The sequence below is a fragment of the Lissotriton vulgaris genome, chromosome 3_1, assembly GCF_964263255.1.
Source record: "Lissotriton vulgaris chromosome 3_1, aLisVul1.2, whole genome shotgun sequence".
In the NCBI taxonomy this organism is placed as follows: Eukaryota; Metazoa; Chordata; class Amphibia; order Caudata; family Salamandridae; genus Lissotriton; species Lissotriton vulgaris.
In genome coordinates this window covers 500,895,083-500,922,717 of record NC_141689.1, presented here as the reverse complement: position 1 = coordinate 500,922,717, position 27,635 = coordinate 500,895,083, and the positions used below count along the sequence as shown (strand labels likewise).

At 46.3% G+C, this 27,635-nt stretch overlaps 1 protein-coding gene across 3 annotated transcripts in view; it reads right to left on the bottom strand.

Moving 5' to 3' along the window:
• The window catches only part of AP3B1 (adaptor related protein complex 3 subunit beta 1), a 2,001,071-nt gene that overhangs the window by 822,077 nt on the left and 1,151,359 nt on the right, over positions 1-27,635 (bottom strand). The window lies entirely within an intron of this gene.

Below are 27,635 nucleotides of genomic sequence, written 5' to 3'. Positions count from 1 at the left end.
TCTGTTGTGGATATTGCACCCTGGAGACAACCCTTCTGTGAGCAGTGTCACACTAGAAAAGGCCTGAAACTGAAAGACAGCCTGAGAAGGACACATGAATGGAGAACCAGTTCCGAAACTGCAGCGAATACACATCCAGTCTCCCATCCTGTACTACAGTGGGAGCTATGTTCTGGTTCAAAGTTCTCTCTGACCAAGCAGGGGTGCTCCACAGAGTACCCAGATGACTAATGCACAACCACAGCTGGTGTCTGCCTGACAGACAACTTACCCCAGGTTAGGGGACATCACCTGGACGCTGATCTGAAGAAAGAACTATATCCCTCATCCGGAAATGCCTGGACAGTCCTGTCGGGTAGGAGGCAAACAAAGAAACCATCACGGTTGGAGGCGCTGTCTACTGGTGTGCGCAAGACTCGTGAAGAGCGTGACTTGCATGCTCCTGACTCAGAGCCGGTCACAAACGCCAAAGCAGAGGATTTAAAGCACTGATAAAGTGTGCCAGAGCGAATTCCCAAGTCTACACTACTACTGCAGTCACAGCATATGCATGTGTGTCCTTGCTGCTGAAAAGGGTTCAACACTAACCTGTGGCACTGCTAGAATGCCTGAAGTAATCCCATCAAAATACCCGTGGCACTTGCCCATATGTGCTCAACAGCTCAGAGCTGCTGAGAAGAAACCTGTGAAGCCATGGTTCAATAGACTGAGGAAGTTGCTATTACTCAGTACTTGTTAACCTAGTGCCTGGGCAGACTAAGCCACTGAAAGTGGAAGCTGCTAGTTCGAGGAATTTGCCCACGTGTGAGTAAGCAAATGAGTACCTGCCCAGGGTCTTATTCTCAAGTCTGCCCGATCAGATCCAACAACTATTGCCTAAAAGCACCTCAAAGCTACCCAGTAAGCACTTCGGGTCTGCGCCTTAAGAAGGGGCTGCATCAGTGTCTCATCCCAGGAAGGCCCAAGCGACTGACCCCAAGACTCACCCTTCCGGATGGAGGACGACAATTGTGACCTAGAGGCCCTCCTATTGCTTACACCGTCAACCCACTAGAGGACTGCTGTTTGAAAACAACCGCTCACCACCGCTGCATCCAGGACACCGATAAGCAGCCTGCACCTCTCCTCAATGAGGGAGGATCACAGACTGAAGCTCGAGAGGACACCACATTGCTAGCTCAATGCCACAGAACAAGGGTGAGAAAGCGAATATTGCCTCAAGAGGTAACCTGGGGGAATAGTTCTGCATCTGCTTGATTATGCACACCAGAGTACACTAGAAAAAGGAAGGGTGGTGGATTGGGATAGAGTGAGATGGAGACAGCCTTATCTAGAAGTTTTAAACTCTTACCTGGACCCCGGATACTTGATATTTTCTTTTAGTGTGCATTATTAAGTTTTACCATGCAACAAAAGTACTTTTTTAGATCAAACAGAAGCAATGGGCAGAAAATTCATGTTATGGCGCTGCTCGGTGTCTGTTCAGTGCTGAGCCAGTTGTCACCTCAGACGAACTTCCCTGAGAAGCCTGTGACTGCTTACCATCACTAACACTGACAGTCAAGTGCTAAAAGGGCTGTGCGTGGTCTAATAGGCACAGTAATAAGAGGACGGACCCTAGGACATCCATCAGAGGCAAACTATCAAAGTCCCCAAGGAAGTAGTCAAGTAGACCCTGATTACCTCCTGGCCCCTCACACTAAACAGGGTCTGATAATTGGTGGCCACCGGTGTGAGAACCTACTAAGCCAGTTCTAACTTGCAATAACAGAATAATTTGTCCAACCTGTACACTTCAAAAACCTACACAGCAATAATGTCAGATACTAGGTTGATAAGAGTAGACCTTGACACCCTGTCCCTAGATGAGTTAAAGCATCTATGAATGGATAGAGGAAGGAGATCTTGGAAGCAAAGGCAGGGAGGTATTTGTGAGTTACCTTAGAAGCCAGCTAGAGAAACTGGAGAGAAGGGAAGAAACTGAAATGGATTCTGTGGAGGGAAAAGTGATAGGATCCCAGCAAGAGAGAGCCGCAGAGCTAGGCTCTTTTAGCCCCTTAGCTCAGTTTTCTTGAAGACATACTCAGTGAGTACCCCAAAATGGTCTTTCTAGTTAAAGACAATCACTACCACAGACGTCTAGGTTACCACTGCCACAACTCCAGGACTAATTCCCTTGGGAGAGTTTAGTTTACCTGAGATCCTGAACTTGCAGGTGGCTCTCCCGAAGGCCGAGGCTTAGAAGAAGGCCAAAGAGTTTCAAAGAAAGAAGGTAAGATTAGATCACCTGACACAAGAAGAAAGGAGGAGGGTGAGACAAGAAAAATTAGCCCATGAGGAGAGAAAGGGGAGCGTGAGGCTTGGGATACGGAAAGGTGAGACAAAAAGAGAATTTGAAAAAGATAGTTTAACTTTTGAGAAAGAGAAACTCGGAATGTAAGCAGTGATAGCTACATCAGGAAAAAGTGATTCCTTTTCCAACTCTTTTGGAGTTCCTCCTATGGTTCCAAAATAGCTTGGGCACATGTATGCTATGGAACTAGACATTTTGGAATAGTTTGTGAGTATGAGATTGCTTATAAGGCTGAGGCTTTGAATGAATTGTCTAAGGCGGCGACTCTCAAGAGTCACTTGCCTATGGAGAGGACAAAAGATAAGATAAGGATGCCTGTTGCTGAGCAAATTGTGTATGAGTGAATGAAAGAAGCACTTTTTTGCGTGAATTGGCCTGGAGGCATTTTGGTACCTGCAAAGGTGTAGAGACCACAAGCAAACAGATGGTGTATACTCTGAGGCTTGGATTATTGGAGTATTTAGTGACTGGAAATAGTGGGCGAGAGGGATGGAGGACAAGCAATGTCATGTCCCAAATCAGCAGATTACAGAGTAACTCATGGAGGATTGCTGTACTACACTTTGCAAATACCTCTCAGAGCCAACAGAGAGGGATCCAGCGAAATCTTTGCTAACAAGCAGTTAGGTAACAGCAAAAGTACCAAAGGGCTGGAGCAGCATGCTGAAGGTGGCAAGGAACTCTCCAAAGACTGGTTCCAAACTAGAAGATAAGGGCAAAGCCATTCCCAAGGATCCAAAGGGGACGGAAATAGAAACGGGAGTGGGTTCAAAGTCATGAACAAAGGAAGGACAGGAAGGTTCTTCAGAACCCAGAAAATTTCTTTAAACTTCCTGAAATTGAACTATGGACTCTACATTCACAAGGCGGTAACCTACAGGCAATTGAAATGCATCTTAAAATCTCATGGAAGGCAGCTGTCCACAATACTTGCTCCTGCAGGAAGTTTCATGCACCATTGGGGCTCTGGGCTTGCTTCAATCGCACAAGGCCACAGCTCTTCAGCCTTACCTGAAGGCCCTCTTGGGCAGAAATGCCTTAAAAATATACTCTGTATGAGACTGATGGCCCTATCATTAGCGGAATTTACAGTGCATTGGAAGTCCAAAAGTGTCTGTGGGGGGGGGGTGGAGATGCAATGCTGCCGTCTGTGTCCGTATGAAATTGAGTCCCTGTGACATCTATTATGCTGCTGTCCTGCATTTACAACTGATAAAACGCATACTGCTGGAGCCACTATTCTTAAAGTATGAACTAAGAACCTGTAGGGATGCGGTCACCTATGCTTATACATCCGATGTCCCAATGGAACAGGCAAGAAAGGCAAGCTATTTCTATGTAGTAGGGGAACCGATAAGGGCGTGCAACACTTGCAGTCTGCTGGTGACTACCACATCTACCACTAGAACGGCCTGGATGGGATTAGCTGTGTTAAGGCATCCTTCATTCTGGACTGAACTCGAAATACTGTTATCCCACATATTGCCAGAACTTTGAGACAACTTCCAACAAGGCATTTACTAGGACTGTGAAAGAAATGATATGCCTTTACAATGCTTGCACTTTAGATCTAATCTTGCACCTTATTTTTTAATGTCACATTATCCGATATAAAACTGAAGGTGGAATTTAACATGTAGCATAACTTCTGCACTTTAAAACTATCTTTGCACTGTAACATACCAGAAATATATTAAAGTGACACCGAAAAGGTGCTTTCGAACAGGTTTTTTTTAAGCACTTCCCTTTTGACGTGCCACGCCTTGGTTGGTCGATGCTTTAGAAAAGGAGCTGGCTAAGCACTTGCACTCTCGGTACCCTGCACCTTGGTTGGTTGTGCCTTTAAACATCAGGCACATTGCACTTTGGCTTGAACCCTAATGTGGTCATAATATCTATGTCTCAGGTTTAACTTGGTGAAACACTCCTCTGCTTTGACATGCTGCTTTAAAACTGGCACCTTAGAGCTAATTTTGAACATGATGTCATTTTTGCACTATGTGAATGGGCATTTACATTTTTTTTAATAACTTTATTTTATTGATTTTAAGCAGACAGAGGTAATCAAGGAAAAGTACCCAATGACCCAAACAAAACACATTAGGTGCAATCATGAACAGAAGCATACTAACTCTGCTTGTGTAATTGGACCCCCAGCTAGCCGGCCCCGATTAAGAGGTACAATGACAATCCCAAGGCCATGAGGATCAATGATGGCACAAACAACTATAAAGGGTCTTCCCTGGAACCTATCAGTCCGAAACATCCCTCCCCCCTCAACTCCCCCCGCCCACCTACCCCTTCCCTCTCCAGCCTCCGAACCGGTGTGCCCTGCCCCATAGAGAAACAGTGGTTTACTCCTTTTGGGATGCATCCGCAGAGGGCGGAACATCTGTGAGTCGAAGCACTCGCAAGTACTTGGGGCAAGTCACCTTGTTGAACTCCTGCGCCAACAGAGAGAGGAGCGGTTTCCAGACTGTGTGGAATGCTGCTGTCGAGTTAGTTATGGTGGCTTGTATGCGCTCTATACCAATGAAGTACCATAGTTTATGCAGCCACCCAGTGTGTGAGGGGCGAGTCGCAGAGCCCCAAAGGGATTGGTTATGGTGAACAGCTGCACCTAGGGCCAGACCCATCTGCTTCCCTCGCATGGACTGGAGTGGAAAGGTGAGCTCGTTGGGCAGGCCTAAAAGGGAATCAGGGAACCTCCGTTTCGAAGTATGTATCGACGTCTTTCAGCACCTCCTCCCAGAACCCCTTTACTTCCCTAAACTCCCATAGAATGTGTGTCAGGGTGCCCGTAACCCCACTGCCTCTCCAATGATCCGGATTCATTTGATGCAGTCTAGCGGGCGTTAGATGCCAGTATATGGCCACTTTGACCCCCATCTCCTTGCTCCCAACATTCCGTGCTGTGTGGTTGGCCCTATAGTAAATCTGCTGCCATCCCTTCACCGAGATAGTCCAACCCAACTCCCCCTCCCAACGGCGCTGACTAGCAGACTCATCCGGTGGTACAGGCGGTGCAACATGGGGTATAATTCAGAAATCATTTTGCGGTCTGAGTGTTTGGAGAGGAGCCACTTCTCGTAAACTAAGTTTACGGTTAACCAACGGGTGCACATCCGTGTGGAGCAGCCAGTGACAGATCTGAAAGTATTGAAACCGTTTGGGGTCCTTAATGTCGCCACTCTGACAACTCGGAGTAGGGAATAAACCCTTGGAGGTCAAACAAGTGACCTGCTGAACGACACATGGATGCGCGCCACTGTGGGAAGGCCTTCGCCTCCATGCCTGGGGGAAATTCAGGATTGCCAAAAATGGGCGTAAGGGGCGAAGGGAATGAGGTGACGTCCTGCCTCACCGCAACCGAATCCCACACTCTCATCACCGAACGGGTGATGGGAGACCTGCGCACGTACAAGGGGCGGTCGGCCAGTTTCAGGAAAGGCGCCTTCCATAAGAGAAGACGCGCCATGGCCAGATCCTGAAAGAGCAATCTCTTTTCGGACTCCGGTCTGCTCCATTCCACCAAGTAGCGCAGTTGGGTTGCCTTAAAGTAAGTCATAAGATTAGCATTTCCTAGGACGCCCTCAGCGGGGGACCAAAAGGTCAATTCACGGCGAATCCGTGGCCTTCGTCCGGCCCATATGAACTGCTGTATTTTGGACTGTAGCGTGGGAATGTAGTGCAAGGGGGGCGTGGCAGGTATGGTCTGGAAAATATATAATATTTTAGGCAGGATGGACATTTTTACCACTGCCACCCTACCCAGCAGCGACAGGGAGTATGTTTTCCAACGACGTAGGGCAGCCATCACTTGCAAGGTGAGGGTAGTATAGTTGCGAGCAAGAGTAGCACTTGTTGACGACGTCAGCACTATCCCAAGGTACGGGAGTACACTTTTCGTCTGCACTCCCCCAAAATCTTGGGAAGAATCCCCCAGGCCTGACCCCGCCGGACCCAAGGGCAGAAGCACAGATTTCCCCACAGTAATTTTAAAGCCCGAAGCACTGCCGAATTCCGCAAGCTCCTCCAAAAAGGCTGGAACGGAGCATCGGGGAGCAAGAAGAGTCGCCAAGATGTCGTCCGTGTATAAACTGACTGTGTGCTGCTCTCCCCCAAAGGGAATGCCGGATATCCGGGAATTGTCTCGGATCCACTGTGCCAGGGGCTCGACAAAGCGCAAAAAGCAGGGGAGATAGAGGGCACCCCTGCCTCGTGCCCCTCCGAATGTCAAAGGGTTTAGAGCAGACCCTGTTTACCCTGATCCTTGCCTGTGGTTTTACCCTGATCCTTGCCTGGGGTTTATCATAACAACTTGCCACGCAAGAGCGAAAACGCTCCCCGATCCCAAAGTGTGCTAGTGTCCTGTCTAAATAAACCCAGTCCACCCGGTCAAATGCTTTCTCAGCATCGACCGAGATCAACAAAGCGTCAAGATCCATATAATGGGCTTTATCTATTAAATGCATGATCCTTTTGGTGTTATCACTACTTTGTCGATTGGGGATAAAGCCAGACTGGTCCAACTCGATTATGCCAGGGAGGCGGGACCCAACCTGGCTGCTAGGACACCTGTGAATAATTTCAGATCAAGATTGAGGAGGGAGATCGGCCGATATGCCGTGCATTGGGTGGGATCTTTCCCCGGTTTGGGAAGAACAACTACCTCCACTTCCAGCATCTCTGGTGGAATCGTCCCTGGGCCCTGAAAGGAGTTGAATAAACGTGTCAGAACAGGCGCTAAGGATTCGCAGAAAATCTTTAATAAACCCGTGGAGAAGCCATCTGGGCCTGGTGATTTTAACAGCTTTAGGCGAGATATCGCCCCAATCACCTCCACCCTGATGGGAGCCTCTAAGTCCGCTACCCCCGACGCATTAAGGGCTATGGTGGCAGCCTGACTAAGGTAATCATCACTCGCGCCGTCCGCGGTGGGTTCCCTGCTGTATGAAGAGGCATAGAACACGCGGAAGGCATCAGCAATCCGTTTGTCACTTTCGACCCAATCCCCATCGGAACTATAAACAGCCGCGATCTTCGAGCGCTCAGTGTGCGCCCGAAGTTTGTTAGCAAGGAGCTTCCCTGCCCTGTCCCCCCCCCCGATATAAAAGGAGTGTTTGAGCCGCAGAGCGGTGTACTCCGCTCTTTCAAAGTCTAAACTGGCCAATTGAGCTCTGGCTGCTTTGAGGCGCCTCCACATGCGCGGAGCCCCAGTCCGGCTATGCACCCTCTCGAGTTCCAGCACCACAGCTGCTAATTCCTCTCTCTTCTCCTTACGCGCACGATTGTCTGCAGCGGAGATCGCAATCAGCTTCCCCCACACGATCGCTTTGAGAGAGCCCCAAAGGGCCGATAAAGGGGTGTCAGCGGTGTAATTGGATGCTAAGTAATCTGTTATGCACTTCTGCACCTGTCGGCAGGTGTCCGGTCGCTGTAACAAAGACTCTCGCAACCTCCACTTCCCTCTCTGTTTGACTGTAGGATGCAAGTCCAGAGTCATCTGCACTGCCTCATGGTCTGACAGTGCCGCCGGTATGATGTCCACCGACCGGACCAAGACTTTAAGTTCGGTAGACCCTATAAAATGATCCAGGCGAGCATACGTATGATGGACGTGGGAATAAAAAGAATATTGAGTGCTTTGGGGATGGGCTTCCCTCCAGATATCCACCAGACCTCTCTCTTGGAGCCACGCTGCCCCTGCAGTAGAAATCGAGCCCATAGCCCAGTGTCTGTGTCCTGACCTGTGCTTCTCTGGATCCATCACTATATTGGCATTTACATTTTTAACCACGTCGTAGTTTTCAACTGTACTTATTATGTTGTATATTGCAAGTCCTCTTATTATTGTGAAGATTTCAATTAATCATACACTAAAGCATTTACAACTAGGAAAATAAAAAACATTTCTTTTAAGTCTCACAAGAAGGGGTATTACAAGCGCGCCTGTTAGGAGAGCGATCCTGTACCACCTACACTCATAACTAGTGAATTCACTGTGGGGAAGACAGCCAATACAGCCCTGTTGCACTTAACCTTTATGCTATGGACATTTTGGAAAGGGACACAATGGACACAGATGCTCTAAAGAACAAGTCACTTACCAACAGTAACGATTTTTCTGGTAGAGACTCAATCCAACAGCAGTATCCTCAGCTTAGAATATTACCCAGGCGACAGACTAGATCTGAATAATCTTTAACTGCGCCTCTGTGTGCCGGTAGGGGGTGCTGCACGGCTCCATGTTGGAAGTGATGTGCAAGGTGCCCATAAAGGCCCTACCCCGGTGCACTGACATCGGTTTCTTTCGTGACTATTTGCACACCAAAAACGTAGAGCCATGACTAAATAATGTGTGACCACTGTGCACAAACTTAACAAGATCTTTACAGAGACAATCCCATTTCACAGAATGGGGCAATGGGAGAGTGGTGAGTAATCTACAATAGTCTCTCAACCAGAAATAGCATTACCGCAGGTAAGTAATTTGTTTTTCTAATAGAGACTTCTAACCATAGAATAGATACCCAAGCAATGCCTCTCAGGAGGTGACTTAGCGAACCAGCTTAAACCAAAAAGTTCTGAAGGACCAAACGGGCAAAATGCCCATCACAACGGAACTGACTGGCCTGAATGTAGTGTATCATGACATATTTCTAGGACAGAGACTCCACACGCTAACGCAGTAATGGTAGCTTTGGCTGTGGTGGAATGATCCTGTAAGCCATCAGCAGGTGCTACTTAGCCATGCATAGCAGACTTTTATGCAGAGCACAATCCAAAGGGAGATGGTCTGTTTCCACCCTGCCTTGCCTTACATCGCTTTAGTGAACCCAATGAAGAGCTGATTATTAACCTGGTGTTCTTTGGTGTGATCGATGTAAAAGGGAAGAGCTCTTTTAGGGTCCAGATGATGGAGCCTCTCCTCTTCCTTGAAGGGATGAGGTGACTTGAAAAATGCAGGCAGTGCGATGTTCTGGCCAACATGCATGGGGTCACCACTTTCGGCAGGAAAGAGGGCTGGGTCCAAAGAACCAGTTTGTCTGGGTAGAAGTTGGTGCAAGGAGGGTTAACAAAAAGAGAATGAAGATACTTTACCCTTCTGGTCGACAGAATCTCCACTAAAAAAGGTTGTCTTAAGCGTCAGAAGCCTCAAAGGGCAGCTGAGCCTGGGTTCAAAGAGGGCATACATAAAAAAAGTAAAGACCAAATTAAGATCCCATTAGGGCAAAAGAAAAGAGGTAGGTGGGAATAGATGCTGTAAACCCTTAAGAAAATATGGCCCATGAGGTGACTGAAATCAAGCCACAAATTTGTTCGGATCGCAGGTATATACTGCCTTTTTTTCAAAGGACGCCTGGCAGCCAGAATAACTTCAAGGATTTACAGTCGCTGCTCAATCACCAGGCATGAAGGTGGAGCGTGCAGGTTCGGGTTTAAGACACTGCCCCTGTTTTCACTTAAATATCAATAAACTTGATTATCCTAAAAACAAAAAAAAACTAAAGAAAAGACACTGCCCTACTGTTGGGACAGGAGATCCTCCAGAATGGACAGTCTGATCAGAGGACACATGCTCACTCATGCTCAGAAGTTCTGGATACTAAACTGTCAGACTCAAGTCCGGATCAACCAGGATGACTAGGGCCCGGCCGGGCCTGAACTTTTTGAGAAATCGGGGCAGGAGTGGTATCAGCAGAAAGCTGTACAGGAGTCTTGAGTCGCAATCAGAGTACAATGCGTCTGCTAGAGAGATCTACTTTGGAAACTTTAACACGCAAAACTGCTGATATTATGCATTCTCTGCAGTAGCACACAGAACACACCAAGCTTTACCCCATTCTTTGGAGAGACCTTGTGCCAATTCTGGATGCAGATGCAATTTGTATTCCATGAGACAGTTTGTCTGCCCTGGTTCCAGCCATATCAAGAGGCACCGGGCCTCCCAGCCAGGTACTGCAGCCAAAGGAATGGATATGCTGTGATAACGGCCCATTAAAAAGGTTTAGAGGTTCCGTAAGCAGGAGGGATGGGGGGACTGGACAGTATGCTGGGTGTGGTTTCCATGTCCTCTGTGAAGTTCACGTCTTTGGTCACAAAAAGACTGGGATGCTTGCTGGCCTGAGGGGTAATGCTGGAATTACTGGCACGTTTAGAAGCCCCAGCAGCGGCCCTAAAAGTGGCAAAAGCTGCAGGTCGATGGCTTCTGCAGCCCTTCAAATCACCATAACAATTTTTTCTTCCATGGCAGGCCTGGAGGAGAAACCAAACCACAAACTGGATAAGTGTCTAGATCTCTAGCATCGCCCAGCTCCGCATACTCATTTTCCTCCTGGTAGGAATCCTGGGAGAGTGAGTCTGTCAAAGGCTGGCAGTTCCAATAAGAGTTGACGCATTCTGGCTGGCCATGGTGTTGATGCTGATGCTGACAGACCATCGAGGCAGCATCATTATGAAATTGGAGAGGAGGATACTCTGAATTTCTGTATAGTGTTGCTGCCAGCCTCAGTCCAAATCTAGAGGGCCCAGATGGTGTCGCAAGAGAACCCGGAGGCGTTAACTCACCAGGGGCAGAGCCGTCAGCCCAAACACAGAGTGCATGGCATCATAAAACTCCTTGAGCTGGGCACCGGTTGCTCCGGGGAACTTTGGGTAGCATGGAGCAGACTCTGCCACTGGTTCTGGGGTTGAATGCAGGGGCAGGGCCTAGAAGCACAGCACTTGCTAAGGAAAGCAGAAGAACAATTCAACTTTTTGTGCTTCCGCGCCTTAGTAGATTTTGACACCAACTAGGTGTGGGGATGAATATCGTCCACTGGATTGGTTCCGGGAACAGGCCAATATCTTCATCATGATCCCGCCGTGCCACCAGGAACTTCGCCGCCCGATCGTGAATAGTCTTGGAATGCATCGACCTGCAGTCGGCGCAGGCCTTTGAGTTGTGGACCACAGGCAAATTAACTGGTGATCAGTTGGCAGATATCTGTCTGTGACATTCCTCACAGGGATTAAATCCTGTGGGATAGTTGTAAGACATATCCTTCACACAATGGTAGCAAAGCTCAAACCTAATCGGCAAAAAGGTAGAAAAAAAATGATCACAATACACCCAATGTAGCTCTACTGATCTATGTTGTTGATGAGGAAAGAAAGGAATTTATGTCAGTGCCCTGTGGTGGCGCTCATATGGGCACTATGCAAGTCACTTCCGACGTGGACGAAGTCAGCATGGATGCTGTTCAGTACCACCTAACTATGCGCAGCAGTACATGCTTTTCCAGATCCAGAGGAATCTATGGTGAGAATTCTCTATCAAAAGCACATTTACCCAAACATGATGGAGTTCGTCTTGGAGACTACTATAAATGGGAGGAACGTAACAGCCCTGACTTATACAAGAGCTCATAGAACTATGGTTGAGAGGAAGTGATTCATACGCTAGAAGATTCTCCCTGCTGCCAATGGAACAGGATTGGTAGCAAGTGCAGAGGATATGAAGTATTTGATTGTTCAAGTTGAACCTTAAAACAAGGTGGTAAGGTGTTGCTGCTGTTGCTTGGCTGGAAGAGTGAAAAAAAAACATCTGAAAAGTTTCATTATCAATGCAGAAGATTTTTTAGGGACTGATTAACTCATATTTGGACTACTGGTATGTAATTTAACTTGGTACCACCATGTATACTGGTAATAGGTTGCAATCATCCAAAATGCTGTGGCAAGGCCGATTTGCCATGTACCTAGATTTCAATCTGTTTCCAATCAGTTACGAACAGTGCATTGGCTCTTGGTTAAGAAATGCATTCAATTTAAAGTCAGGTGGGTTTTCCATCAAACCCTGAACAAAGTCGGTCTTCCTACTCTCAAGTCTTCCCTTTTTGCCCTATCATACTACTAAATGGCAGAAATCATCTGAGCTTAACTTGCTGGTGTAGGTTAGATAGGCGGGGTGGCTGTTCCCTCTGTTTCTTGAGAACTAATTTGTGGAATAAATTGGCAGTTAGTATTTGTAACAACACGAATTACAGCCCTTTTAGGAGACAGGCTCAGAACTGGTTGTTTTTGGAGCAGGAAGGCTGTGTCGTGTTTCAGGTCTTGTGGCGATTTACAGCGCAAAGCGCTGTCTCGCCAGAGACCTATTGTGACCGACGCAGCTTTCCAGGAGACAGGACCTGGCCGTGCGCATCTTTACTGCCAGAAGGCGATTTGAGCAGGCCACGCGCACAAGAACGCGCTCGCTGTGGCCAGCTCCTGTCTCCTGGAAAGCTCAAACACACACGCATGCGCACACTGAGACATACACGAGCGCACACACGCACACACAAATACAGAGACAACCCCCACCCCCCAGCCATTGCACACAGACACACGAGCGCACATACACACACCTACACATACAGAGACACCCCCCTCACCGTCGCACACATAAACACACGAGCGCACCGACACCCCCCTGCCGCCCCCCCTACAAGTAAGGCCCACTTACCGCCACTCCGGACATCTGCAGTCTACGCGGGGCTCTCCCTCGGGCATGGGAGCCCCACGTCCCGCATCACCACTGCTCCTCCAGGCACTCCGTGGGCGCGGGCTTCAGAAGACGGAAGTCCCGCCCCACGATAGGTTTCGTTTTTGGGAGTGCGCGCGCACGTCTTGTTTGTTACTTTGATGAAGATTGTAATTTGATTTCTCAGGACTTTTTTGGTCTGGCTAAGCAGAGGTGTAGTGGTTTGGTGACTTCATGACATCAATTCCTCCAAAAATATATAATAGGAAGAAGACCACCGAGAGAAAGGGCTTGGGGTCAGCCATCTATTGCCTTTGACTTTTGTGTGTTTTTTGTTAGTTTGCCATCCGAGCATTTTATACATGGTTCTTTTGTCCTATTCGTGTTTCCATTACGTTTGTGGATGGACACGAAGCAGTACTTTTGTTAGACTGCAGAAGCTACTTAAAGTGTAGCCTGCAATTTCAAGCCAGAGTGTGTTCTTTGATATATTTAGTTTGCTGACATCACATTTGAATTGATATTTATGCCTTGGTTAGGAAGTGCATGCTGTTTCCCTTAGCCTGTCAAAACTAGACAGTGATGTTAGCTAATCCCTAGTGCACGTTTTTTAGGTCTCGTGGCGCCCCCCTTGCAAAATACATCCGACGACCCCCTGGTGACCAGCCCAACCCCCAATACTGCAGCCTCATTGGAACATTTGCAACATCGGTCTCCCGGGGACCTTGCCCCCCCCCCCAAATACTGCAGCCTCACGGGAACATTTGCAACGCCAGTCACCGTGGTCTGCCAGGGACCTGGGCACCCCAAATACTGCAGTCTCCATAGACCAACGCTCCTACAACTAACGTTCCGCGCACCCCTAAAGTGTATGTCTTCCCGGGGAGCTGCGGGCTCGAAACCTGTTGCCCCCTTTTAGTAACCACCGGAGGACCTGTGCACCCTGAAGCTTTTCAAACAGGGACATGATGCCATCTGACCCACGCGCAGCCCAGGCAAACTAGGACACCCACACACCGCCGGGACCTGGGGACCCCCTGGAACTGCAAACCCCCTGTGTACTCGGACCACTGCTCCCTGGGCCTGCGAACCCCCTCTGTACTCGGACCTGCGACCCCCCCCTTCTCTCTGTACTCGTACCAGTGGATCTGCGTACCCCCTCCTTGGATCCGCGAACCCCCTCTGTACTCGGACGCCTGCTCCTGACCCCCCTCCGGAACAGATAAGCATCCTATTACCCGCCGGGGCTGCCCTGCGCTGGGACCCCCGATGGCGCTGCCCGGGTGAGGAGGATGCCCCGGCCCACCCATGGTGCATCTGACGCCACCCGCCAGCCTCTGCCATGAACCCCCCCAGAGACCCCGGAAGATGTTCGAGGGCTCCCGTTGGATGCGGAGCCTGTGGGACGGGGTGCGCATGGAGGTGGAGGCCGACGGGCCCATGCTGCAGCACAGCTTCACGCAGCTGGATCCGGACCTGCCCTCGCTGGAGGTAAGAGGGGGTGCCACCCGCCACTTCAGGGCCTCCTGCCCTCTCCTCGCCGGAAGTCAGCACCCCAGTCACAGCGCGCCCTCACCCCCATACTACACTCTACGTAGACCCCACACCGGTCTTAAGATAAACTATTCAAATGTCCACCCCGGCCTCCGTCCCGTACCTCAGCGCCCGCGTCCCCCCCCTAATCAAAGCCCCCTCTTCTCCCACCACCCTGGAGACAGACGCCATTCACCATTTGTCACATTTATTTATTGTGCATAAGTGAATTTTATAATCCTCCGTGTTGCAATTGTCTTGTAATCTGAACAGACACACCATACTCTTCTCCTGCACACACTGCACGTCATGCCTGCAGGAACAAAGGCGGCAGGCATTCCAGTGCCGTAGGTTCGCCTTTTCTTTTTTTACAAGGCCCTTCGTAGCACGCTTTTATGCTCGCTCGACTATATACAGAACAGGTAGTATTACTGTTGCACGTGATGGTATTTAATTTACCGACCTAGGGAAGATGGGAGGCCGAGCTGTCTTTACCAGGCATTCCACTTTGGTTTGCATGTCATTGGCAGCGTACAATACGCAGAGCAAACACTGCTTCTCTCCTGCAGTATGTTCATATTGTACTGAGCAATGTTGCCTCTGGAAAGCACCGATAAAATACACCATTCGTGAAATGCTCCAAATTTAGAACTAATAATACAATGATAACAAGAAAAAGTGGGAAAATAAAGCACTGGTTAACTTTCGCGTGACGTCACTACAAGTGTCTTTTTCAAGTACATCAGAGATATTATGAATTAAATAAAAATGTCTGATCACATATTCAATTGTCAGCTAGCTTCAAAATCTGACATCAAGCTATACTATAAGCACGGTTATTATTTATAAGCCACGTGCCACCCAAAAACTATTTTTGCGCAGAAGTAACAGATTTTTTTATTTTTAATAGTCATTTTAATTTCATCGATTTATGATGGATGAAAGGTCTGTTGGTCACAGATGGAAATGTGTCATTGGTTACCGAGTGGGGCATAGAATATTTTGTTTGAAAACTGCAAGCACTTGTCCTGTTTTGGCAAAAACTCCAGCGGAATCTTCATAAAATCTACAAATTGTGATAGGGCTTTTTTTGTTTTAAGGACACACATTTAATTTTTACCAGACCCCTTAACTTTAACACAGCTGTAGTTACTTGAAATTCTTCGCACTTTAAGGAGGTGAGCACGGTTCCTTATCTGTGTGTCATGCAACATGTGTCAAACTGAATCTTTTGAAATATCTGAGGTGTCTAAATTTAAATCGTTTTTTTATTGTCACGTCGCCAATTAATGCAATAGGAAACAAACATTTGCAATGCAGTAGGTCTCACATTTACGCGAGTTTAAGCTATTGGCATTGGAAATGACAATGCCTTTCATTTATGTTTTAAAAACCAAAACATAAATAAAAGGCATTGTCATTTACAATGCCAATTGCTCAAATTTGTTTCTCTGTCTCACCTTCCTCTCTCCCAACTTCACCCTCCTTTCTCTCCACTACAACTTGCTGCCCCACCCACTTCACCCTTCCACCGACTCAATTACAATAACTTTTATTCAAGTATTAATTATTTAAAAAAATTAAAAGCCATTGTTATTTATAATATCAATACATCTAAGTCACATAAATACAACACATATTGCATTACAAATGCTATAGGTGTCATATTTGCAAAAATTATAACTATTGGCATTGTCATACACAATGCCAATAACTCAAACTTTAATGCTGCGAGACCTATTGCATTGTAAATGCTTGTTTTGTTTTCTGTTGGGTAACCTTGAAAGCTATTTGTTAGGGCAGATATGTAAAATATAAATCCATGTAACATAACATAATAAGGTGATAGCTATGGCACTCCTAGAGATCTTTTCTAGGGTTGGATTTCCCAAGACAGTGATTTCCGACCAGGGGAACTAATTTTATCTCTTCTATCATGAGAAAAATGTGGAGTAAGTTAGTGTGACATAAAACTTCAAAATGCAAAAGGACAATTAATGGACAGAATGTGCAGAACAATGTCACACATTCACCTCAGTACAAAGATCTGGGCCTAAATCCATAGTTTTCTTGCTCCCCACACCATTACAGTTTGAACTCAGCCATATGCAAATTAGTCTTGACCCTGCTTCCTATGGGAACAGTCCAGTCCAAACTGCCAGGCCAAGTTCTTCCTGGACTGGAAACAAGCATCCTGGGACCGGTTTCGGGCATCCACCCCTCTTCAGCCAGGCTAGCTTAACTCCAGCATACCAGTTCCACTCGGGGTGACAAATGCAAAAGAACAATTGATTGACATGAAGTGCGCAAGGTATGTCCAGACATTGATCAAGGGCTCACTGTGTCACTGGATTGAAGCTAGCCTGGCTGATGAGGGGTAATGCCCTGAAACCGGTCCCAGGATGCTTGTTTCTGCTCCAGAGAGGACCTGACTTGGCAGTTCGGGCTGGCCTGTTCCCATAAGGCACAAGGTCAAGACTGATTTGCATATGGCTGGGTCTAAACTGGGGTGGCATGGTGAGCAAAATAACCATGGATTTAACCCAGATTTTTTGACAGGGGTTGAAAGTTTGATTTGCTCTGCATTTCATCCATCATCTGTGTGTCTTTTGCTTTCTTGCCCTAAGTTCAACAGGTATGCCCAGACGTAGGTCCTGGACTCATTATGTCACTGGATTCAAGCTAGCCTGGTTGATGAGGGGTGATGCCCCGAAACCGGTCCCAGGATGCTCGTTTCTGGTTTTAGAAAGGACCTGGCTTGGCAGTTCAGGATGGACTGTTCCAATGAGGCACAGGGTCAAAACTGATTTGCATATGACTGGGTCTAAACGAGGGTGGCAAGGTGAGCAAAAGAACAATGGATTTAACCCAGATCTATTGACTAGGGGTGAATGTTTTATTTGCTCTCCCTTCCGTCCATCATCTGGGTGTCTCTTGCTTTTTTTTTTACAACTCCTAGACATTACACCATCCACAAATCAATGGGTTAGTGGAGAGGACTTCCACAGTCCTTAAGGCCCTCAAGAGTATGATAGGGACTCTAATAGAGAATCATAGGAAGAAGTGGGACCTTCTCCTACCATTACTGTTTTCTTACCAGGAAATTCCACAGAAGGGAGTGGTGTTCTGCCCATTCAAGCATCTCTTCTGTCACCCAGTTTTGGGACCATTCAATAAGATTAGGGAAGGAACTCCTGAGTCACCATAAAGTGATGTGGTGAAAGATGTGATTGGCCTCAGAAAGTGGATGGTGTAATATACTAGGGACAGTGCCATGATGTTAGTTGTGGTCCCTTGGCCTTTGCATAAACCCGTTTGGTTGAGTGGGATGATGACGTTTTCAGAGGCCCATGACGATAATTCCACCAGGATGAGGCCTGCGAAGTATTTTGCTTCTACGTCTAGCAAGGCAATAAGACGATAACTGTTTGGATGACTCTTGCTCCCATGTTTGTAGATCGGGCTGATGACTGACCCTTGCCAGGAATCAGGAAGAGACAAGGTGAGTCTTGTGTTGTTGAATACTAGTGCCAGAGATGCACTCCGGAAATCTACATCTGATTTATACAGCATAGGTGGTATTCCATTCGGCCCTAGCGCTCCGTTGGGTCTTCCCTTTGTTATTTGCCGTCTGAAGTCTGCAGGGGCAATTTTCATTGACCTGGCTCGACATCCTTTGCATGTCTTTCTTCCGTTTTTGGATTTGGATCAGGTTTCGGTGGGCTCATACCCTCACACTCCCACATTTCATGCGTTTTTACGCCTGTGTGATGATTGAATTTCTCCTCTTTTTCAGGCCTTGTGGTTTTTATGCGAGAATTCTTTATTGCAGTGTCTCCTGTGATGTCATCATTATTGAAGTGCGACAGTAGGTATTTTGTCCATACTTCCTCTGATATATGTGAATTTTGCCCTAAATGGTCGGGGTTCTGTATTCTTTTTAGCATTTGCCAGAACCTAGAGCTGTTTTTCTGCTTCCCTTCATAGAGAAGTTTTACCCAAAGATCTTCGTTTCTTTACTTCTGGCTTTCCCATTTCATCCGTTTGATCTGTTTTTTCGCTTCCCGCAGAACCGCTTGCAGGCTGTGGTTTGCCTGGTCCTTTCGCATCCGTCTCAGGGTTTGATTTATTAATCGTTTTTGTGTTTTCATGTCCGGGCATGAATGTCTCCAAATTGAGGTCGCGTTCACTTGGCGAAAGTTGTTGGACACAGTACTTCTCATTTTCTCCCTAATGGCATTGATGAAATTTTGCCAGACGTCCGACAGCTTAGTTGAGGGGCAGGAGGCTTAAGAGAAAAGGATTTTCACAGTGGAGCTGATAGAGTCAATTTGTCTGGGTTACACCGTAACCGCCTTAAATTTGAGCTGACTTCTGTGTCTGGGCTAATGAGGGGTTCAATTTCCAGTTTCGAGTTGGATCTTATTTCGGCCACTAGAAGCAGATGATCACTGAAGTCGCTTGCCTCTATTTTGAATGATGTTACCCAACTGAACATATTCAGAGACATGAACATGTAATCAAGATGCGAAGAGTGTGTGTTAGAGTGGAAGGTGGCTGCTGGGGGGTCGTCTTCGGCGTAGCGACCATTTAGGGCCCTTAAATGAAGTTGTTCCAGATGACGTAAGTTTTTCGAGTGCTTTATTAAGTTATTATTTTTTGATGGGCCTTGTGGCGGCACGCCCCATGCTGCATTCAGTTCTTGGATGAGGTTGCTGTCTTGATCTTTGCTGATGAGGAGCATGTTAAAGTCACCAGCCAAGATGAATAAGTCAGACACCCTAACTTCCCTTATTTTTTCTAGAACTTTTGCCAGCTCTTCCACCAATTTTTGTTTCCGTTTAGGGTGAATAAATGTATTAATTATAATTGCTTCCTGAAGCTGCTTTTTTAGCCGGAGTGAGAACTTTACCACCTGGATGACGCTTGGAGGAGGTATATGAAAATCCATTGCCTCGATTTCGCCTATTGTCGATATAGAGGCGAGGAATATCAGCCCTCCTGATCTACGTCCAAAGATTGAATTTTTGTTTGCCGGAATACAGCAAGACGTGAGCCCCCTGGAGTTTGAATACTTTGTCTTCCCAGGTTTCTTGTAGTAAAATAAGGTCAAATGTGGTTAGATATCGTAAAAATTCAGGGTCATTCCTTTTGCTAGCTAGACCATTGATGTTCCAGGAAGAAATTCTTATATCCCTGTGCCTCACTGAGGGGTTGGAGAGCACTTGCCCTTATTGTCAGTTGTCAGCAGTCGTAACGATTGTACGCTGAATTGACTTCCAATTATGGTCGGTTGTTAACATGAGATGACTACTTCGGTTTTGATCTTGTCCAGATCGAGGACTTTTTATGTTTCGGGGGAACATCCCAGGTGAGCTGCTCCTGGCTCCCTTTAATATTGAGTTGAAGTTTTTTTGAGGCTGGAGTCGGATAGAGGATAAAAGAGGAGTCGGATAGCGGGGTTGCTTTTCGAGCTTCAAGTAAATCCCTCATTGCTGGAATATTGCTTCTTCTTTCATTATTTTATGCGCTATCTCTAGTGAGTTCCAAGTTGCTTTTGTTATATCTGGGCGATGAAGCTCGGTGTTGGACTGAAACCCTACTTGGAGGAGGTCAGTAGAGCTGATGTTTGCAAGATTTCTTAATGGATGCAGGAGTCTTAATATGTTTCCCCTGTTTAGTATATCATCCCTGCCTCTTGATGTATATTCGGGAATGAAAAAGATTGATGTTGGAGTACTCAAATGCTGCATTCTTGTTGAGTCAATTGGTAGACTCTTGTCCTGTAGGAACTGTTCAGACGAGTGACTTGGGGATGCTGTATCTGGGACGTGTGAATGCCCACTTTGGTCATTGTTTAAGTTTAAGTTTAAGTTTAAAGGAGTTTGTAAAGCGCCTGGTGACGCCTCCCGGCGTGTCCCCGCGCTGTGGAGAGAGTGTGTTCTAAGGAGATAGAGGGTCCCATCACAGAGTAAAGAGGCAAGTTTTCAACTTCTTCCTAAAAGAGGCCTCATTAACCTCTAGCCTGGTATCCAAGGGCAGGAGGTTCCAATGCCTAGCTGCCAGCGTGCGGAAAGATCTGCCTCCCATTCTGGCTTTTTTGGGACGGGCAGTTCTGAGCAGACCTATACCTTTGGATCTGAGGGCTCTGTTGGGTTCGTACAGGGATGCCAGATCCGACATATAGGCTGGTGCTCTGTGATGGATAATCCTGTGACACCATAGCAAAGCTTTAAAAATAATCCTCTTGCTGATAGGCAACCAATGGAGAGCTGCCAGAGAGGGTCGAGAAGGGGCTCTACGGGGAAGTCTTAACACCAAGCGTGCTGCCGAGTTTTGTAGGACCTGTAATTTCTTAATGTTTTTCTCTGATGTACCCAGGAGTAATACATTCCCGTAATCAATCCGGGAAGTTATTAATGCCTGCGTCATAGTCCGTCTGGAGTTGAGAGGCAGCAAGTCAAGGGTGCGATTGAGCGTTTATCACTCCAAAGCACTTGCCTACAGTTTTCTTTATATGGCTATCAAAGGATAGCTTGTTGTCAACCCAGACTCCCAGATTCTTCGCCTCCCGGCTAGGAGGGGGCAGAGGACCCAAGCAACTGGGCCACCATTCTTTTGTCCATTTGGTCTCATTACCTCCAATGATAATGACCTCCGTTTTGGTTCCGTTTAGTTTTAAACAATGCTCTGTCATCCAAGTGGCCAGCTTGCTCATACAGTTATTGAAGTTATCAGCTTCCCTGGAGGGGGCTTGAGTCAGAGATATTAGAAGTTGCGTATCGTCGGCGTAAGAGACAAGCTCCACGCCGAACGATTGCACCACCTCTGCCAGGGGGGCCATGTATAGGTTAAACAGGGTGGGACTCAGGGCCGAGCCCTGAGGTACCCCCTGTTCAAGCAACACGCTGTCTGAGAGGGAAGTCCCTCTTTGGACTTGGAAGCTCCTATTGATCAAAAAGGCTTTCAGCCATCCCAGTGCCTTGTTGGTTACTCCGGCTTTGTTTAGACACTGTAGCAAGATGGAATGTGCTACAGTGTCAAACGCGGCACTAAGGTCGAGCATGAGGAGGGCCATGGTCTGGCCCTCGTCTGCTCCCTCTCGTAAGGTTTCAGTGGCCCTGAGGAGAGCTGTCTCCGTGGAGAAATTGGATCTGAAACCCGACTGGGATTTATGGAAGACATTATGGGCTTCAAGGTGTTCCATGAGTTGAGTGTTAACAATTTTCTCGGCTAGCTTAGCTAAATATGGTAGCAAAGATATAGGCCGGAGGTTGTCCATAATGTCTTGGCTGATGTTCGGCTTTTTCTTGATCGGTAGCACTACTGCCTGTTTCCAGTCCGCCGGCAAACAAGCAGTGAAGAAGGAGATCTGGAGTAGATGTCTGTAGTGAGGTTCTAGAGCAGGGAAGGCTTCAGCTAAAATTTTCGGAGGCGCCGGGTCTCGGGGAGATCCCGATTTGATTTTATTGCATAATGTAGACAGGACTTCGTACGGGGGAACTTCAAAAGATTTTAGGCATTTTGGAGTATTGATAAGACTGTCATTTTCTGTGAAGTCTGTGGCCGACTCTAAATGATTGGAGAAGCTTGTGTATATTTTGTTGATTTTGCCTGAGAAGTATTGTGCAATTTTATTACAAGATTCCACAGAATCATTTTGGGCAGGATTGGTCATATCCACTACAGATATTTCTTTGTATATCTGAAACAGTTCCCTAGAGGAATTACCTGCTTCCATGATACGGGAGTGATAGTGCTCTGCCTTAGCCAGACGTACAGATTTGTAGTATTCTCTTTGTGAATTTTTATACTGCATTTTAGTTTCTGCACAGAAGTTCTGGCGCCAAGCTCTCTCAAGTTTTTTGCAAGCCGTTTTCATGGTCTGCAGTTCTTGGCTAAACCAGGGAGCAGCTTTTTTTGATCTCCTGGCATTGGTCATGGTACGGCTGGGGGCAGTAATATCGAGGGCCTTGATTACGATATTATTTAGGTTATTGCTATCTGCCTCGCAGTCTTCCCCTTTAGGAGGGCCTTCGTCCTGAGCAATTTGAATGAAAGATTCTATTGAAAAGCTCTTCCATTTTCTGCGTTTATACCGCAGAGATTGATGTTGGAAATGCTCGATTCTGTCTAATTGAATCGTGATCGGGATGATATAGTGATCCGACCAAGGTATGGGTATGGGATCTAAGGTGTGAACTCCCTGCCAGTTTCCAAAGATGGGATCTAGTAAATGTCCTAATTGATGTGATGGTTCCTTGTTTTTTATATCGAGTTGGACCGACAGAAGCTTCGTTCGAATATCAGTGGCATCATTGTCTAATGGATCTTCAAAATGAGCATTGAAATCACCTAGCACTAACAGTCTAGATTTCCTTAGTGCTAAGTGAGTGATAGCTTCCATTAAGGTAGAAGTGAAATCATACATTCTGCCAGGTGGCCGATATATCAGAATGCCCGATATCGAGTGATTGGGACCGGTGTTTATTGTAAAGGATCCAGCTTCACTATGATCAACCTGTATAGGAGATAGGGAACAGACTAGAGGAGCTTTCGTAGCTATGTCAATACCGCCCCCCCTGCCGTCTTTCCTGTCCAATCTAGCGAGGGAGTAGCCGTGGGGCATGGCCTGGATAATGTCAGGGTCTGAGTACTCATCTAGCCAGGTTTCCGTCAAGAATAGAATATTAAGGTTTTGGTCCTCAAGTAGATGAAAAATTTCTAGGGCGTGCTTGCGAAGAGATCTACAATTAAGTAATGCTGCTTTAATGGTATGACCCGTGCTAGTGGCTGGGACTTGAATAATGGGTTCAAAGCTGCACCTAGTACATTTATTTAGCGACTGTGCGAGCATAGAGTGTTTACAAGCAGCAAGCGAGTCGGGTTGGAGAGCAAGCAAAGCATGTCTGCCATACCTTATAGTAGTTTGAGTCGAAGAGCCAAGGTCTGTGGCCCCGCGCCCCGTCCGGCCGCGGACGGGCGCAGACGGGCTGGACTTTGGCTCGACTTCGGCGCGCTAGCCTTTGTCTAGCCTCGTATTTGGGGTGTGCTATTTAATTTCAATTTAGACTGTTGAGATGTCTCTGTGGCAATGACCGTGAGGGTGTCTTCTCTTCCTGTTGTTAAGGCATCTTCAGGTGGTTTGGTTTTAATATTAGCAGAGTTTTGGCCTAGCTGTATTGTTGTAAATTGTAGAAGTTTCTGTTTAGGTTTTTTTGGTGTCAGTTTCTTTGTAGAGTTGTTCGTCGATTTTGCACTCTGTGATGGGGACGCTGGTGGAGTGCTAGCTGGGACCTTGTGCAGGGGAGATAGTTGGTCATTGGTTGTCAAACTCCGGACATGAGTAGCTGATGAAGGAAAGGAGATCGGTTGTTCTTCTATGTTATGTCTTGCGCCTATTAGCTTCAGATTCCTTCCTTTCCTTTTGTTCTTTCTACAGGACTTTGCAATGAATTGAGAAGAGGGTTCAGCTGTGATCGCAGTGGTAGTCGTTGGCTCTGCTTCCAGTGGTCTCAGAGATAATGCTTGAGCTGAGGGTAAAATAATAGCTGGGCTCTGATCGCCCAGCTGCTTGGTCGCTGGCCCTGTTGGTATCGCTGGAGGACCTGGGAATGGGTCAGAGGTTTTTGGCTTCAGGGATTGTAGAGCTGTTGATTTTAAGTCGCTTATCAATTCTCCTAACACCGATGGTAAAGATATGATGAGATTATGAAAAGTAAACCCGTTTTGTATAACAAATAATAATTTAAAAAAATAATAATAAAAATAGCTATTATCATACTATGAGTGTAACGTGGTATGGCTCATAGAAGGAATCCTTTCATACAATACAAGTTGAGTAAAAGTTTCTTGTTAAAGGTTTACTGTGTCGAGGTCAGCTGCGGTCTTTCTTCGCGCACATCAGCAAGGTCGACCACAGACATGTGATTTCAGCTTGGAACCACAATTCTAGAGAGAGTGTGTCAAGGGCTCTAATGCTCCCTAGACAGTGACACCTCCTGCAGGGTTGCCAGGCTGCTTCCCTCTTCCAGCAGGCATGCTGTCTGGCTTCTGGGTGCTTCGGAAAAGTCTTTTCTAAAAAATACAATATTTCAGGTGATGTGCCCTCACCTCTGGGGAGCAGGTAGATAAAAGCTCCGGTTGCACAGTAGTCCTCTCTGTGCACTCTGTAGATCACTCCCTTCATTGGCCTAATAAAACTTGGAGCTGGAACAACAAGTTGGCCAGTGACTCCACATGTATCCAGTGAATGCAGACAGCAGACGTAGATTCCCTATCTGAACTTTCTGCACTGGTTTAAGGAGGTTCGCCTTTCAAGTGCCCTTTCCAGGCTGCTCTCCAGTCACAGCTTTTGAGTTAAGTGATACTCCTTCAGAAGGGTAGTGGAACACTCACAATCACCCAGATATTAGTGCTAGCAGAATGAGGTCTGTGTTTTCTACACTTTGCTATCAACAGTCACAGCGAACAGTAATTAAGGGAAAAGGGAAAGGCTGGCTTCACCTAAAGGGTTCCCTTTCACCTTGAACCGAGTCTGCAATTTCACCCTTAATCCCTACTAACCAAATGATAGTGCAACAGGATGACTATTCAGCAGCTCCTCTTAGCAAAAGGCCTAAATAAATTTCTAAAAGAGCCTCATCTCCTCTGCCCCATGCGTTTACATCTTTTTCCTCCAGCTTAAGGAATGGCAACAATACACTTCCACTGCCTGAAGAAACCACCTCACCTCCATCTTGTGCACAGGAACAAGCCAGGTTTCCAAAATTGAAAAACAGGCCTTCATTAATCTGGCTCACTGATACAAACAGTGCATGTACCACACATCCACAAACACGAACACCATACACTTGGGATGATCGCTTTAGTATCTGGATTAGTACATAATAACGGGAATTTCATGAGTGGGCCTTAAGGTCTGCCCTTCACTGACACAGATAAAAAGGTCTGGTTGCAACTATGTGTTTACAATAGACAGTATTCCATCAATTCTAAGGTTAAAAGGATCAGTAGGCTGGTGCCATTGTTCCTCCTCCACCAATACCTGAATGGTGCGCAACACAGTATTCATAATGTGCTGAGGGAGGTTATGACATTTTTTGTTCCATTCAGCCATCGAATTACAGCTTGCCTGCATGTGCGAATGTTCAGTTTGTTAAAGATGTCCTTTAAAAGCCATCTCCTTAGATCCATAAGAGCCGGGCACACGCATAGCAGATGGGGCAGTGATTCTTTTTGATATCCACATAGGCGACAGTGAAGATCCGTATACATGCCTTTCCAAGATGGTTGTACATCTTTCGAAAGATGTAAGCCTAGAGGATATTCTATACATCTCTTCTTTAGCATTATGCTAAAATGACTTTCCAAGTATGCCTGGGGTAGATATTCAGTCACTCTCTCAGGGCAGTGAGGAACACAGCTGAACGGCATGCAGTCAACCTTCTCTGCTCAAAAATGTCTTACGTTTATGGCAGTGGTCTTTCAATGTACACCTGGATGGTGTCTGAGTGGGAAAGATCTCAGGACTTGGAGCAGAATCAGGCTCCAAAACTTGGTGTGCTACCTGCCTTGTTTCTTGTGGTTGGTGACTTACAGCTTTCCCTTGCACTGCCAGATGCCTACAGTGCATAACAGCATTTTTTTGCAGCACTGATTCCTGCTGGAACTCAAACGTCACAAACAGGCACTGTGCAGGTCTGTGACCGACATCAGTTTGCTGCAGTCATGCTATGGTTTGAAAACAGTTGCATTTGGGGGGAGACATTTCCATAGAATGCTGAAAAAAAAAAGAATTGCGGATCAGTGAAACATCAACAAACATTTGGGAACAAAGCTCTGGACTGCGTTGAAGGGTGAATTCAGAAACAATCTGATCATCAGCACACAGGGGTGGTGGACCTGTATAGCTTTGTGCTGTCACCTCCGAAGGGGGTTCAATGCCACCTCAGAAACTGATGGCACCATATGTCAACGCAAGAGCAATTGCTAAAAAGTCCCAGATCCAGTCTAGTGCCTGGGGGAATTTAAAGGTGAGGAATCCGAGGATGGAAGTATCCATAAGAAATATTTTGCTAGTGTTGAGGAAGAAGGGTAATAATCATTACTGGTGAAAATGGGAATACAAAACACTAATTCTCAAAATGAAATCATATTAAGACCTAAGTGTATTGCACTGGTGCGGCTTGGGTGGAAAACCAGTGACTATTTCTTTTTCTTCTTTATGTTTTCATTCATGTGCATTTATGATTAGACTGACGAGTGTGAACGTTCAAAAACATTTTATACTGGCAAGTCTGACCACTTTTTATTTCAGGTTTTTTTAAACATTAAACTGATTGACTATGAACCTTATAATTTTGAGTCAATAATAAATACGTACTCAAGGCACATAGTCAACCATGTAAGATTACTTCAAACAATAACAATGAATTACTGGATTTTATTTGCATGCCTAACTCAAAGTTGCTTTCTAGCAGTCTTCGATACATTTCAAATCTTAATGTGCGACATGGATTTCAAGGTAGGTTTTTTTATATCATGCATCACTCAGTTTTGACAGATAATTATTGTTTACCTTACTGCTTAGATTTTCAGATGTTACTCTAATGAAAAGAATTTACTGGTAACTAGCTTTTTAACTTTGCAATGATGAAAAGCCTGTATTAATTTAACCTACAGATTTCATTTGTTCTGAACAGGAAAAACAATATAAATCACTTTTAAAATCATTAAATCCTGACTTAAATTAATAAAGTCCTAATTAGGGCATTATGCTGTGTTTGTTATGGAAGTGGCAGGGCGAGCTGCTTTAATTACTGTCTGTAATAAAAGGAGCAGAGTGTGGAGTGCACCCCAATCAGCGCTGTCAGCCACGACTAAGCCGCGCCGCAAGCTCATCAAGACCGCTGGCAGCAGCGGGCTGCAGCGGAGAGGGCCATGGTGTCTGCAGAGGCCACTTGCTGACAGCACTGGAGGAAAGGCATTTAAGGCAATTCAAGGTATTAGCCCCAATTACTCACACTTTTAATGATGCTTTAATACACGGTAACGGTGTTGATAATGGCAATATAACACTTAAATTTCTTCTGACCGTCTCTCTTCACAGCCTCTGCTTCCAATAGTTGGATCATAATCTTTTTAACATAACATTATTTAGAAGAAAAATTCAATTGTCTACGATACATAATGGAAGAGTTGAAGAATTTAATTTTATCCCTCAGCGGAACTGCTGGAAAA